Source organism: Cherax quadricarinatus, chromosome 2, assembly GCF_038502225.1.
Source record: "Cherax quadricarinatus isolate ZL_2023a chromosome 2, ASM3850222v1, whole genome shotgun sequence".
Taxonomy (NCBI): Eukaryota; Metazoa; Arthropoda; class Malacostraca; order Decapoda; family Parastacidae; genus Cherax; species Cherax quadricarinatus.
In genome coordinates, this window is record NC_091293.1 from 27,125,047 (window position 1) to 27,140,292 (window position 15,246).

The following is a 15,246-nucleotide window of genomic DNA, read 5'->3' on the forward strand; positions in this document are numbered from 1 at the left end:
AGTGACTTTCAACGCAGAATCGAATCGGAACAGGATCCTACAGGAGAAAGCAAGACTAAAGGACAGGCCGGCATACCAGGTGTATCTCGACCATGACAGGACATAAGAAGAAAGGTAGAAACTGAGAGAGATGGTACAAAGACGAAAGGAGGAAAGAGAAGTGAAGATGGAGATGGACAGGAGAACCCAGACTCAGGAGGAAGATCAAATACAGCCTCCCTCAAAATCACCTACAGAAGGCCCCCAACCAGGACGATCCCAATGCAACCAAACATTCTAACCCAAAACGCACATGCCATAAGCAATGCCCCCACCCACCTAATTGCAAACTCTACCCCCACAGCAATCACCCAAAGCTCCTTATCAGGTGTCCCACTTCCCCAACCTCAATGAACCCCCCAGACCACAGTTTTAGAAAAGAAGTTGAAGGTATGGTATACAAACGTAGACAGAACAACAAATAAGTGTGAGAAGTAGAATGAAAGAATCAAGGAGACATCCCCAGATACAATAGCACTCACAGAAACAAAACTCACCAGGATGATAACAGATGCAATCTTTCCACACGGATATCAAATCCTCCGAAAAGATATAGGGAGAAGAGGAGGAAGAGGAGTTGTAATGCTCATTAAAAACCGGAGGGGATTTGAAGAGGTGGAAGGAATGGATGGAATGTGCAAAAAGGATTACTTAGTAGGAACACTCCAGTCACATGGTCATAAGGTGGTAATTGGAGTAATGTACAACCCACCACAGAACTGCAGGAGGCCAAGAGAAGAATACGACGAGAGCAACAGAGCAATGGTTGACACACTAGCCGAGGTGGCCAGAAGAGCTCACATGGGGGAAACAAAGTTACTAGTTATGGATGATTTCAATCACAAGGAGATTAACTGGGAAAACCTGGAGCCCCATGGGGGTCCCGAAACATGGAGAGTCAAGATGATGGATGAGGTACTGGAAAATCTCATGCATCAACATGTTAGAGACACTACCAGAGAGAGAGGTGTGGATGATCCAGCAAGACTGGACCTTGTATTTACTTTGAGTAGTTTGAACATCGAGGATATCATGTATGGAAGGCCCCTTGAAGCTAGTAATCATGTGGTTCTGTGCTTTAACTATATAGCTGAGCTACAAGTGGAGAGAGAAGCAGAAATAGGATGGGAAAAGCCAAACTACAAAAGGAAGGGACTACACAGGCATGAGAAACTTCCTGCAAGACGTTCATTGGGAGAGAGAACTGGCAGGAAAAGCAGTAAAAGAATTGATGGACTATGTGACAACAAAATGCAAGGAGGTAGAGGAGGGGTTTGTTCCCAAGGGTAACAGAAATAATGGGAAGACCAGGACGAGTCCTTTGTTCACCCAAATGTGTAGGGAGGCAAAAACTAAGTGCACCAAAGAATGGAAAAGGTACAGAAGACAAAGGACCCAGGAAAATAAAGAGATCAGCCGATGAGCCAGAAACGAATATGCACAGATAAGAAGGGAGGCTCAGTGATAATATGAAAATGACATAGCATCGAAAATCAAGTCTGACCCTAAGCTGTTGTATAGCCACATCACGAGAAAAACAACAGCCAAGGACTAGGTAATCAGACTGAGGAAGGATGATGGGGGAATTCACAAGAAATGAACAAGAAGTATGTGAGGAGCTCAACATGAGATTTAAAGAAGTGTTTACAGTGGAAACAAGCAAGACTCCGGGAAATCACCAACAAGTGTTGGATGAGGATCAGGCAGGACTACAAAAAGACTTGGACAGGCTACAAGCCTGGTCCAGCAACTGGCTAATGAATTGAACACTGCCAAATGCAAAGTCTTGAAGATCAGGAAGGGCAAAGAAGACCGCAGACAGAGTATACGCTAGACAGCCAAAGACTGCAAACCTCACTCAAGGAGGAAGATCTGGGAGTGACTATAACGCCGAGCACGTCGCCGGAAGCCCACATTAACCAAATAACTGCTGTGGCATATTGGCGCCTGGCAAACCTAAGAATAGCATTCCGATACCTTAGTAAGGAAACTTTTGAAGTCTCTATACACTGTGTACGTCAGGCCCATACTGGAGTATGCAGCACCAGTTTGGAATCCACACCTGATCAAGGACGTCAAGAAATTAGAGAAAGTGCAAAGGTTTGCAACAAGGCTAAGTGGAATGTCCTACAAACAAAGATTAAGGGAAGTTGGTCTGACGACACTGGAGAACAGGATGGTCAGGGGTGACATGATAACGACATACAAAATACTGCGTGGAATAGATAAGGTGGACAGGGACAGGATGTTCCAGAGGGAGAGAAGGGGTCACAATTGGAAGTTGAAAGCTCAGATGAGCGAATGGGATGTTAGAAAGTATTTCTTCAGACAGAGTTGTTAGAAAGTGGAATAGTCTGGCAAGTGATGTAGTGGAGGCAGGAACCATACATAGTTTTAAGACGAGGCATGGTAAAGCTCATGGAGCAGGTAGAGGGAGGATCCAGTAGCAGTCAGTGAAGAGATAGGGCCAAGAGCTGAGTCTCGACCACTGCAACCACAATTCGGTGAGTACAATTAGGTGAATACACACACATACACATGTACATACACACAAACACTCATTAAAGAATTAATGAGAAGTCCCCAGACATCATAGCAGTCACAGAAACGAAACTCACTGAGATAACAAGAGACACAATCTTCCCTCCAGGACATCAGATCCTGAGGAAAGATTGAAGAAGCAGAGGGGAAGGAGGGGTTACACTGCTTATTAAAAACAGATGGGGATTTGAGGAAATGAAAGACATGGACGAGATTGGAGAAAAGAATTACATAGTGCGTACAATTCAGACTGCGGAACATTAGGTAGTCATTGCAGTGATGTATAACCCACCACAGAATTGCAGGAGGCCAAGAGAGGAATATGAAGAGAACAACAGAGCAATAGTAGACACTAGCTGAGCTAACTCGAGCAGAGCAAAGTTACTGGTTATGGGCATTTTCAACCACAGGGTGATTGAATGGGAGAATCCGGAGCCACATGAGGGTCCTGAAACATGTAGATCTAAGACGATGGATGTGGTACTGGAAAACCTCATGCATCAACTTGTTAGGGACACTACCAGAGAGGGAGAGGAGGATGAACCAGCAAGACTGGACCTTGTATTCACGCTGAGTAGTTCAGACATTGAGGACATCACATATGAGAGGCCCCATGGAGCTAGTGATCACGTGGTTCTGAGCTTAGAATACACAGTAGAGGTACAAGTGGAGAGGGTAACAGGAGTTGAATGGGAAAAGCCAAACTATAAAAGAGGGGACTAAACAGGTATGAGGAATTTCCTGCAGGAGGTTCAGCAGGACAGAGAATTGGTAGGAAAGACAGTAAACGAAATGATGGAATACGTAACAACAAAATGCAAGGAGACAGAGGAAAGGTTTGTTACCAAGGGCAACAGAAATAATGGAAAGACCAGAACTAGCCCCTGGCAAAAACTAAGTGCACTAGAGAATGGAAAAAGTATAGAAGGTAAAGGACCCAGGAAAATAAGGTCATTAGTCGAAGAGCCAGAAACGATTATGCACAGCGACAGTACGAAAACGACATAGCATCGAAAGTCAAGTCTGACCCGAAAATGCTGTATAGCCACATTAGGAGGAAGGCAATAGTCAAAGACCTTGTGGTCAGGCTGAGGAAAGACGATGGGGAACTCACAAGAAACGATTAAGAGGTATATGAGGAGCTCAACACGAGACTAAAGGAAGTATTTACAGTGGAGACAGGAAAGATTCTGGGAAGAGCACAGAGGGAGACACCAACAAGGAATATTCCAACAAGTGTTGGATGACATACAAACAATTGAGAAGGCTGTGAAGAAGATGCTAAGTGACCTTGATACCTCAAAGGTGATGGGACCGGGCAACACCTCCCCGTGGGTTCTTAGAGAAGGAGCAGAGATCCTGTGTGTACCACTAACCTCAGTCTTCAACTCATCCCTTGAAACCAGGCAACTACCTGAGGTATGGAAGACGACAAATGTAGTCCCCATTTTTAAGAAAGGAGACAGAAACGAGGCACTAAACTATAGACCAGTATCACAGATGTGTGTAGTATGCAAAGTCATGGAGAAGATTATCAGGAGAGTGGTAGAGCACCTGGAATGGAGCAAGATTATAAAAGACATCCAGCAATGTTTCATGGAAGGCAAATCCTGTGTCACAAACCGTCTGGAGCTTTATGGAAAGGTAACAAAAGTAAGACACGAGAGAGAAGGGTGGGTTGACTGCATTTTCTTGGACTGCAAGAAGGCCTTCGGCAGTTACTCACAAGAGATTAATGCAGAAGCTAGAGGATCAGACACGTATAACAGGAAGAGCACTGCAATGGATCAGAAAAATACCTGACAGGGAGGCAACAATGAGTCATGGTTCGTAATGAGGTATCACAGTGGGCTACTCTGACGAGCGGGGTCCCACAGGGATCAGTCCTAGGACCAGTGCTGTTCTTGTCTTGGTATAAGTGAATGACATGACAGAAAGGATAGAGTCAGAAGTGTCCCTGTTTGCAGACGATATGAAGTTAATGAGAAGAATTAAATCAGATGAGGATCAGGCAGGACTACAAGGTGACATAGACAGGCTGGACACGTGGTCCACCAACTGGCTAGTCGAATTTAACCCCGCCAAATGCAAAGTCATGAAGATCGGGGAAGGGCAAAGAACACCACAGACAAAGTATAAGCTAGGTGGCCAAAGACTGCAAACCTCACACAAGGAGAAAAATCTTGGGGTGAGTATAATACCGAGCACGTCTCCGGAAGCACACATCAAGCAGATAACTGCTTCAGCATATGGGTGCCTGACAAACTTGAGAATAGTGTTCCGATGCCTTAGTAAGGAATCGTTCAGGACACTGTACACCGTGTACGTCAAGCCCATTCTGGAGTATGCAGCGCCAGTTTGGAACCCACACCTAGTCAACACGTCAAGAAATTAGAGAAAGTGCAAAGGTTTGCGACAAGGCTAGCTCCAGAGCTAAGAGTAATGTCCTATGAAGAAAGGTTAAGGAAAATCGGCTTGACGACACTGGAGGACAGGAGGGTTAGGGAAGACATGATAACGATATGCAAAATACTGTATGGAATAGACAAGATGGACAAAGAAAGGTTGCTCCAGAGAGGGAACACTGAAACTATGGGTCACAATTGGAAGTTGAAGACTCAGATGAGTCAAAGGAATGTTAGGAAGTATTTCTTTCAGTCATAGAGTAGTCGGGATGTGGAATAGTCTGGCAAGTGATGTAGTGGAGGCAGGAACCATACACACCTTTAAGACGAGGTATGATAAAGTTCATGGAGCAGGGGAAAGAGGACCTAGTAGCGTTCAGTGAAGAGGCGGGGCCAGGAGCCGAGTCTCGACCCCTGCAACTACAATTATGTGAGTACAATTAGGTGTGTACACACACACACACACACACACGGCTCTGGTGCTGATACGTGAACAAATATTTATCTGTAAAGCAAATATGGAAATGAATGCGCTAGTTTTGTTTGTCATAAGCGGCCGCACACATTATGGAGAATAATTTACAGGCTGGGTCTACGTCTGAACACTTCTGTAGACCTCATTAATTCTGGCAGCGAGGGCTGTTGTAGACATCATTAATATTGGCACTGCTCCAGCCAGAGTACCGTTGCAAACATCAATGATTCTGGCACTGCTCCAGCAAGGGCCGTGGGTTTGTTAATGCTGGCATCATACACCCCAGCTTGGGAACCTTATCTTTAGTATGCAAATTATATCCACTGTTTTGAAAACCGCTGCATTCTGCTGCCGTGCTCTCTGTTGACCTTTCTTAAATACCACTAATCTGGCACTGGCTGATGTAAATCATCAGTACATAACACACATGGGGTGAAATGTACGAGTGAACGGTAATATGGATTCAAGAGTTTCCACAAGTCACGAAATAGTAATGACACTTGCAAACAAACAGCGATACTGGTAGAGATTGAACTCACGGCAAGTGATTCGTATAACTCTGGAATTTTACTACTCACTTGCTGCAAGTTCGATCCCCACCCATTCCATTATGATTTTCCATACTTTATGTGGAGCGCTAAATCTCTTTGTGTCTTTCATTCACTAATAGCGAGGCAGTAACACTACCTGACGTAACATGTGGCCACCATTTTTTGTTGTAAAACGACAATTTTTTGCCGTTTTGCTCAAAGTTAAGTTTTAAATTTTGTTTTTCAATCAAATCGTGCTATCTTTATTTTTGGCTCAGTAAAGTTAATTTACTTTGGGTTATGCTTGGTTTTTGGAATCTATTAAAACATATATATAATTGCAAATAAGTCAATTAGAAAATTTAGCTTTTTTTACAACATTGAGGAAGCCGAGGATAAATTTTAAAAGCTCGAATTTGAATGTTCACCGCTCATTTTGAGAGAATGAATGTGCATCTCTCTCTCTCTTGGTGAGAGAGTGAATGTTTACTTTACTTGGTGACAAAATTAATGAATGTTTAGCCCTTTGCGAGGTGAGACCTTCCGCTCTTCATGGCCTCTCTAATATGTCAGCCAAGACCTGCTGGGGAGAGTGAAAGTCAGCCATTGATTGACAAGCACTAACTCTCTTCTTTTAAGCTCGATATTATTAATTAATTAAATCCCTTATGGGTCGTTAGCTTTAATAGAGCTCTGAGTATGAAAACTAAGGAAAACTAGATTTAAAAAAAAAAGTATTTTTATGTCAAGAGTATAACCTGAATATTGTGAACTGACGCACTACACGCACTGTTCCTTGATGTCCAGGGAATTTACCGCACTAAATTAAAATTAGGCATTTTTAGAATATGATAGCAGCGGTAGTGGAAACTAGCTCTTGTTGTATTTAAAGAAATGTATGAAATATACCTGTACATTGTAGTATAGATGTTAATAGAAAAAACAATGACTAAATTTATATATAATTATTAATAAGAGACCAAAAGGATATCATTCAGATACTATATGTATGTATGTATGTATGTATGTATATATATATATATATATATATATATATATATATATATATATATATATATATATATATATATATATATATATATATATATATATATATTTATAACAAGTCGGCTGTCTCGCACCGAGACAGGGTGACCCAAAAAGAAAGAAAATCCCCAAAAAGAAAATACTTTCATCATTCAACTCTTTCACCTCACACATAATCACTGTTTTTGGAGAGGTGCTCAGAACACAACAGCTTAGAAGCATATACGTATAAAGATACACAACATAGCCCTCTAAACTGCCAGTATTTCGAACCCCTCCTTTAGAGCGCAGGCATTGTACTTCCCATTTCCAGGACTCAAGTCCGGCTATATAAAAATAACCGGTTTCCATGAATCCCTTCACTAAATATTACCCTGCTCACACTCCAACAGATCGTCAGGTCCGAAATACCATTAGTCTCCATTCACTCCTACCGAACACGCTCACGTACGCCTGCTGGAAGTCCAAGCCCCTCGCCCACAAAACATCCCTTACCCCTTCCTCGATTTTTCGAATTTTTGAGTTACCCTCCATTTCCTTGGATCAAGGATTACCTCTAATTGTCATATTTTTTTTAATTCTGACTTACCCTCCACTTCTTCGGATCAAGATTTTCGAGGATGACCCCTACCCCGCCTACCTTTCCCTACAGATTTAAATGCTCTCCATGTCATTCTACTTTGATCCATTCTCTCTAAATGACCAAACCACCTCAACAACCCCTCTTCAGCCCTCTGACTAATACTTTTATTAACTCCACACCTCATAATTTCCACACTCCGAATTTTCTGCATAATATTTACACCACACATTGCCCTTAGACAGGACATCTCCACTGCCTCCAACCGTCTCCTTGCTGCTGCATTTACAACCCAAGCTTCACACCCAAATAATAGTGTTGGTACTACTATACTTTCATACATTCCCTTCTTTGCCTCCATAGATAATGTTTTTTGTCTCCACATATACCTCAATGCACCACTCACATTTTTTCCCTCATCAATTCTATGATTAACCTCATCCTTCATAAATCCATCCGCCGACACGTCAACTCCCAAGTATTTGAAAACATTCACTTCTTCCATACTCCTCCTCCCCAATATGATATCAAATTTTCCTTTATCTAAATCATATTTTTCGAGAATGCTGCAAAATTTTAGACTGTTTCTCCAGTGTTGCCAACTTTTCCAATTTTTTCCGGAAGTGTTGCCAACTTTTTTCCCTTCATGTTTTCATTTCTGGAATTTTGAGTTACCCTCCAATACCTCGGATCAATTTTTTTTCGAATTTTTGAGTTACCCTTCTCTCTCCTTGTATCAAGACCTCCCTCTCTATCGAATAAACAAAGTTTCCCCTCACTTCCGCCCCTGCTCCATCTCCTTGGATCAAGATTTACCTCGATTTTTCGATTTTTTTAGTTACCCTCCATTTCCTCGGATCAAGGATTACCTCTAATTGTCAGATTTTTTGAATTCTGACTTACCCTCCACTTCTTCGGATCAAGATTTACCTCTATTTTTCCGAATTTTGGGGTGTTTTCAAATTTTTCAGGGGGGTTACCCTAAGATCGAAATCGGATGTATTTTGTTGAGGGGTTGAATGATATGTATTATGGATTATGAGTGAGGGGGAGACTGGGGATAGAGAGCGAGATGAAAGGGAGAGTGAGGTGCATGGTAGTGAGGTGCATGGTAGTGAGGTGCAAGAAAGATGGGGGTGAGGAGTAGGGTAGATTCCGGGGAAGGAGTGATGCGGTGTGACTGTTCTCCAAATTCTGTATCTTTTTTTTATAATACCGAAAATTGTGTGTAAGACACAAATGATGAAAAAAATAATTTGTGTAATGATTCACCTTTGTATGCATATCTGTTACCCAGAAAGAAGCCACCTGTGACGTCAAATACACACACCTGGGTGTTTACCCATAGTGAAGCTTTGTCAATGACATATATGGTCACCCGTGATGTCACACCCACCTGGTTTTACTTAATTCATCTTGTATGCTTACCTCTTACTTCGTAGGGAAGTGTGAATGTGTTTACCACTGGAATTTTCTCTTACCCATAGGGGGAACCCAAAATACCATTTGGTGCTATGTTCAATTTGGAGTAAATTATGAACCTGTGAAGCTGGAGCTCGAACCTAGGAAAACTTAGAACAAAAAAAACATTAAAAAAGATGGAGATGGAGTTTTATCTTAGGGTAACCCCCGAAAAATTTGAAAACACCCCAAAATTTGAAATATCGAGCTAAGTCTTGATCCGAAGAAGTGGAGGGTTGGAGGGTAAGTCAAAATTCGAGATAATCCGACAATTTGAGGTGGTTTGCATGCATGTTACAACTGTTTTTACTCCCGCTTATTACTCTAAAGATGTGATTTATGATTTCCCAGTCAGTAAATCTATTACTGAATTAAAACTGATGGATTAACACTCGTAGCCATTTGTGTTTTGTTGTGAAAGTTTGATCTTCATGCAAGCCTGGTCTAGTGCAGGTCTGATCTGTTCCAGGTCTCGTCTATTCAAGGTCTGATCAATTACAGGTCTGGGTTGTTAGGGTTCTGGTCTGTTACTGGTCTGGGTTAATAAAGGTCTAGTCTATTATAGGTCTGGTCTATTACAGGTCTGATCTATTACAGGTCTGGGCTGTTATAGGTCTGGTTTCTAACTGGTCTGAGCTATTATAATCTGATGTAAATTGCAGGACTGGTCTATTGCGGGTTTGGTTTTTCATGGGCTTTCTCTATTGCTAATCTGTTCTACAGCAAGTTTGGTCTACTGCAGATCTGATCTACTGATGGTCTGATCTATTGCAAGTCTGGTCTACTGCACGTTTGGTCAGCAGTGTCAGTCAAGCTGTGACGGCAACTCAGCAGTGTCAGTCTTGAAGATTGAGACACTTATGTAATGTATGGGAATCTTTATTGAAGAAACGTTTCGCCACACACTGGCTTCATCAGTCCAATACATACGCTGCATAAGTGTCTCAATCTTCAACTTGTCGGTTTTCAAAACCATTTATCACAAGTGTCAGTCAAGCCGTGATGGCGGCCCAGCAGCGTCAAACAAGCTGTGACGGCCACCCAGCAGTGTCAGTAAAGCCGTGACGGTGACTCAGCAGAGTCAGTTAAGCTGTGAAAGTGACCCAGCAGTGTCAGTCAAGCTGTGAGAGCGACCTAGCAGTATATTTTCAGTTTACTTCTCTAATGTTAAGACTTCATGCCTTCTGTACATTTCTAATCAAGGATACATCATTTCCTAATTTTTTTATTAAAATCTCAGAGAAAATATATTGAAAGATATATACCATACATACCTCTCAGTGTTTATATCACTCATCCAAAGTTACATTTGGCACAGTTGCATACGAATTCAGTTTCAAAAACTTCTTAAATCACAGAAAAAAATTCATTGAAATCAGATAATTAGAAAAAAATAATTATTTCTACCTCCCATTCACCTGAAGTCACCCACAATTAGTAGCTTTGCAATGCCCACATGGGCCCTTCTGGCCACTTCAGCCAGGGTAATATATCACTACAATCACCTCCTTGGGACCTCCAGTCTGAAATGTTCCTATTATGTAGTCCTTTGCTTCTCCTATGTTTCTTCTTACCAGATCCTCAAAATTCCACTGTCTTTCCTCAGGCTCTGGTATCCCATTGGAAAGATGGCATCTGTTATCATTCCTGTGAGCTTGGTTCCCATGAGAGCTATGATGTCTGGTGATTCTCTCGTGCTACTCCTCCCACGTATTCATTATTCCATCAGAGTTGGTGCACCATACTTTCAGTTTCCTTTCCAACACCATTTTCTGAGGTGTGTGTGGGGGCTGGGGGATTGGAGACATACCAGGGTACAATGGGCGTCTATTGCGTAGGGGCTGGGGGCTGTGAGTATGGAGTGTGGTTTGTTTTGGGATAATATGTTTGGTTGCGGAGTTCTGTGGGTGGTTCTCTGCATGTTTGTGCTTGCTGTTTCCCTCGACTCTGGTTGTCCCCTACTGATTCTAGCCTCGTCTTTCTTTGTTACCCCTTTCATCTTTGTTTCCTCTCAGTTTCTGTTATTCTGTTCTTGTTCTGTCATGATCAAGATATGTTGCTGATTCCTTCAGCCGTGTTTTCTGCTGCAGGATCCTGTTCTGCACTGTTTCTGTCTTGAAAATAAATTTGACTGGCTGATTTCGTTCCCTTGAGTATCCCCCTAGTCTCTGAAAATTTATCAGCTCAGTCATGTCCTCCTCTCCTGTATGTTCGATGATATATTCAATCTCTTTTCTCTCTCTCTCTCTGTTGTCTTTCATCGTGTGTCCTCCCTTCACTTTCCTGAATCAAGACTGACCTCTCCCTCTCCTCTTCCCATTGCTTTTACTTCCACATCTCTGGGTCCCATTTAAACTTAGTCATTGCCTTCCTTATTATTTCCTTGACCTCCCAGCGGCTTGATCGTACCCCTGCACGGGGTGGGGCTATCATCTTCTCTACCTACACCCCCCCCTCACTTGCTTCTGTCCCTGTGCCCAACATCATGCCACTTTCATTCCTTGACATTTCCTGGTGACATGATGGGGCCTCAATACGAGTCTTGTCTCCTTCCTTTCTTTTGAGCCCCCTTGCTGAATATTGGTGTACCTGTTCCAGATGCCATGTCCCTTCTGGTCATTGGCCCTATATCTTGCTTCAGCATTATTACTTCAGCGTCTGGGGTCTGTATCCTGGCTTTTGCAGCTTCGACTCAAGACTCCCACATCTTTTCTGCTTCCATCCTCTTCTTTTTTTTCATGGTACGCTCACCTAGCTTGCTTTCCCACTCTTGTTCCATCCTTCTCTATAGCTCTTGTTCCATCCTTCTCCATAGCTCTTCCATCCATTCTTCCTTTCTGATCCCACGAGTCTTTGACCTCCCCTCTGGGGTGCCATTTCTTATTATAAATGAGCTAGTTTTTTGTAGTGTGTGTGTGTGTGTGTGTGTGTGTGTGTGTGTGTGTGTGTGTGTGTGTGTGTGTGTGTGTGTGTGTGTGTGTGTGTGTGCGTGTTTGTGTGTGTGTGTGTGTGTGTGTGTGTGTGTGTGTGTGTGTGTGTGTGTGTGTGTTTGTGTGTGTGTGTGTGTGTGTGTGTGTGTGTACTCACCTAGTTGTACTCACCTAGTTGAGGTTGCAGGGGTCGAGTCCGAGCTCCTGGCCCCGCCTCTTCACTGATCGCTACTAGGTCACTCTCCCTGAACCGTGAGCTTTATCATACCTCTGCTTAAAGCTATGTATGGATCCTGCCTCCACTACATCGCTTCCCAAACTATTCCACTTAGTGACTACTCTGTGGCTGAAGAAATACTTCCTAACATCCCTGTGATTCATATGTGTCTTCAACTTCCAACTGTGTCCCCTTGTTACTGTGTCCAATCTCTGGAACATCCTGTCTTTGTCCAACTTGTCAATTCCTCTCAGTATTTTGTATGTCGTTATCATGTCCCCTCTATCTCTCCTGTCCTCCAGTGTCGTCAGGTTGATTTCCCTTAACCTCTCCTCGTAGGACATACCTCTTAGCTCTGGGACTAGCCTTGTTGCAAACCTTTGCACTTTCTCTAGTTTCTTTACGTGCTTGGCTAGGTGTGGGTTCCAAACTGGTGCTGCATTCTCCAATATGGGCCTAACGTACACAGTGTACATGGTCCTGAACGATTCCTTATTAAGATGTCGGAATGCTGTCCTGAGGTTTGCTAGGCGCCCATATGCTGCAGCCGTTATTTGGTTGATGTGCTCTTCAAGAGATGTGCCTGGTGTTATACTCACCCCAAGATCTTTTTCCTTGAGTGAGGTTTGTAGTCTCTGGCCCCCTAGACTGTACTCCGTCTGCGGTCTTCTTTGCCCTTCCCCAATCTTCATGACTTTGCACTTGGTGGGATTGAACTCCAGGAGCCAATTGCTGGACCAGGTCTGCACCCTGTCCAGATCCCTTTGTAGTTCTGCCTGGTCTTCGATCGAGTGAATTCTTCTCATCAACTTCACGTCATCTGCAAACAGGGACACCTCAGAGTCTATTCCTTCTGCCATGTCGTTCAATGCCAGAAACAGCACTGGTCCTAGGACTGACCCCTGTGGGACCCCGCTGGTCACAGGTGTGGTGAATGTTGTCAGACACTGCAAACATCATGGGATCTTGGTACAAAGACTTCAACGCTTGTCCAACCTTTGTACGACGTCCTACTTACACAAGTGGGAGGTCCCACTGTGATCCCGCCTCCTCCTGCTTCAACTCAACTGACTGCCATATATAAGTCACCTCTCTGGCCCTATGCTGCACTTCCTACAAGAGTGATGGACTGAACACATCGATTCCAGGTTGAGGGACTGATTACCTCGAGCTCCTCCTCTCCTTACCCATTTCTACTTTGTATTGGACTGATGAAGCCACTGTGTGGCGAAACGTTTCTTCAATAAAGATTCCCATCTGTTGCACAAGTGTCTCAATTCTTCAACTGGTCACAGGTGCCCACTCTGACACCTCGCCACGTATCATGACTCGCTGCTGTCTTCCTGACAAGTATTCCCTGATCCATTGTAGTGTCTTCCCTGTTATCCCTGCTTGGTCCTCCAGCTTTTGCACTAATCTCTTGTGTGGAACTGTGTCAAACGCCTTCTTGCAGTCCAAGAATATGCAATCCACCCACCCCTCCCTCTCTTGTCTTACTGCTGTCACCATGTCATAGAACTCAAGTAGGTTTGTGATGCAGGATTTCCCATCCCTGAAACCATGTTGGCTGCTGTTGATGAGTTCATTCCTTTCTAGGTGTTCCACCACTCTTCTCCTAATAATCTTCTCCATGATTTTGCATACTATACATGTCAGTGACACTGGTCTGTAGTTTAGTGCTTCATGTCTGTCTCCTTTTTGAAGATTGAGACTACATTTGCTGTCTTCCATGCCTCAGGCAATCTCCCTGTTTCGATAGATGCATTGAATATTGTTGTTAGGGGTACAAATAGCGCCTCTGCTCCCTCTCTCAGGACCCATGGGAAGATGTTATCTGGCCCCATTGCCTTTGAGGTATCTAGCTCACTCAGAAGCCTCTTCACTTCTTCCTCAGTTGTGTGCACTGTGTCCAGCACTTGGTGGTGTGCCCCACCTCTCCGTCTTTCTGGAGCCCCTTCTGTCTCCTCTGTGAACACTTCTTTGAATCTCTTGTTGGGTTCCACACATACTTCATGGTCATTTCTTGTTGTCACTCCTCCTTCCTTCCTTAGCCTGATTACCTGGTCCTTGACTGTTGTTTTCCTCCTGATGTGGCTGCATAACAGTTTCGGGTCAGATTTGGCTTTCGCTGCTACGTTGTTTTCATATTGTCGTTGGGCCTCCCTTCTTATCTGTGCATATTCGTTTCTGGCTCTACGACTGCTCTCCTTATTCTCCTGGGTCCTTTGCCTTCTATATTTCTTCCATTCCCTAGCACACTTGGTTTTTGCCTCCCTGCACCTTTGGGTGAACCATGGACTCATCCTGGCTTTTTCATTATTCCTGTTACCCTTAGGTACAAACCTCTCCTCAGCCTCCTTGCACATTGTTGCTACATATTCCATCATCTCATTAACTGGCTTCCCTGCCAGTTCTCTGTCCCACTGAACCCCGTTCAGGAAGTTCTTCATTCCCATGTAGTCCCCTTTCTTGTAGTTTGGCTTCATTCTTCCTGGCCTTCCTGCTTTCCCCTGCACTTGTAGCTCTACTTTATATTCGAAGCCACATGATCGCTAGCCCCAAGGGGTCTTCATATGTGATGTCCTCAATATCTGCACTACTCAAGGTGAATACTAAGTCCAGTCTTGCTGGTTCATCCTCTCCTCTCTCTCTTGTAGTATCCCTTACGTATTGGTACATGAAGTTTTCCAGTACCACCTCCATCATCTTAGCCCTCCATGTATCTTGGCCCCCATGTGGCTCCAAGTTCTCCCAATCGATCTCCTTGTGGTTAAAGTCACCCATGATCAGGAGCTTTGCTCTGCATGCATGAGCTCTTCTGGCCACTGCAGTCAGTGTGTCAACCATTGCTCTATTGCTCTCGTCATACTCTTGCCTTGGCCTCCTGCTGTTCTGTGGTGGGATGTACATTACTGCAATTACCACCTAGGGACCTCCAGAGTGAAGCGTTCCCGCTATGTAATCACTTTCTTCTCCGCTGTCTCCTCTCTCCAGCTCATCAAAATTCCATCGGTTTTTGAT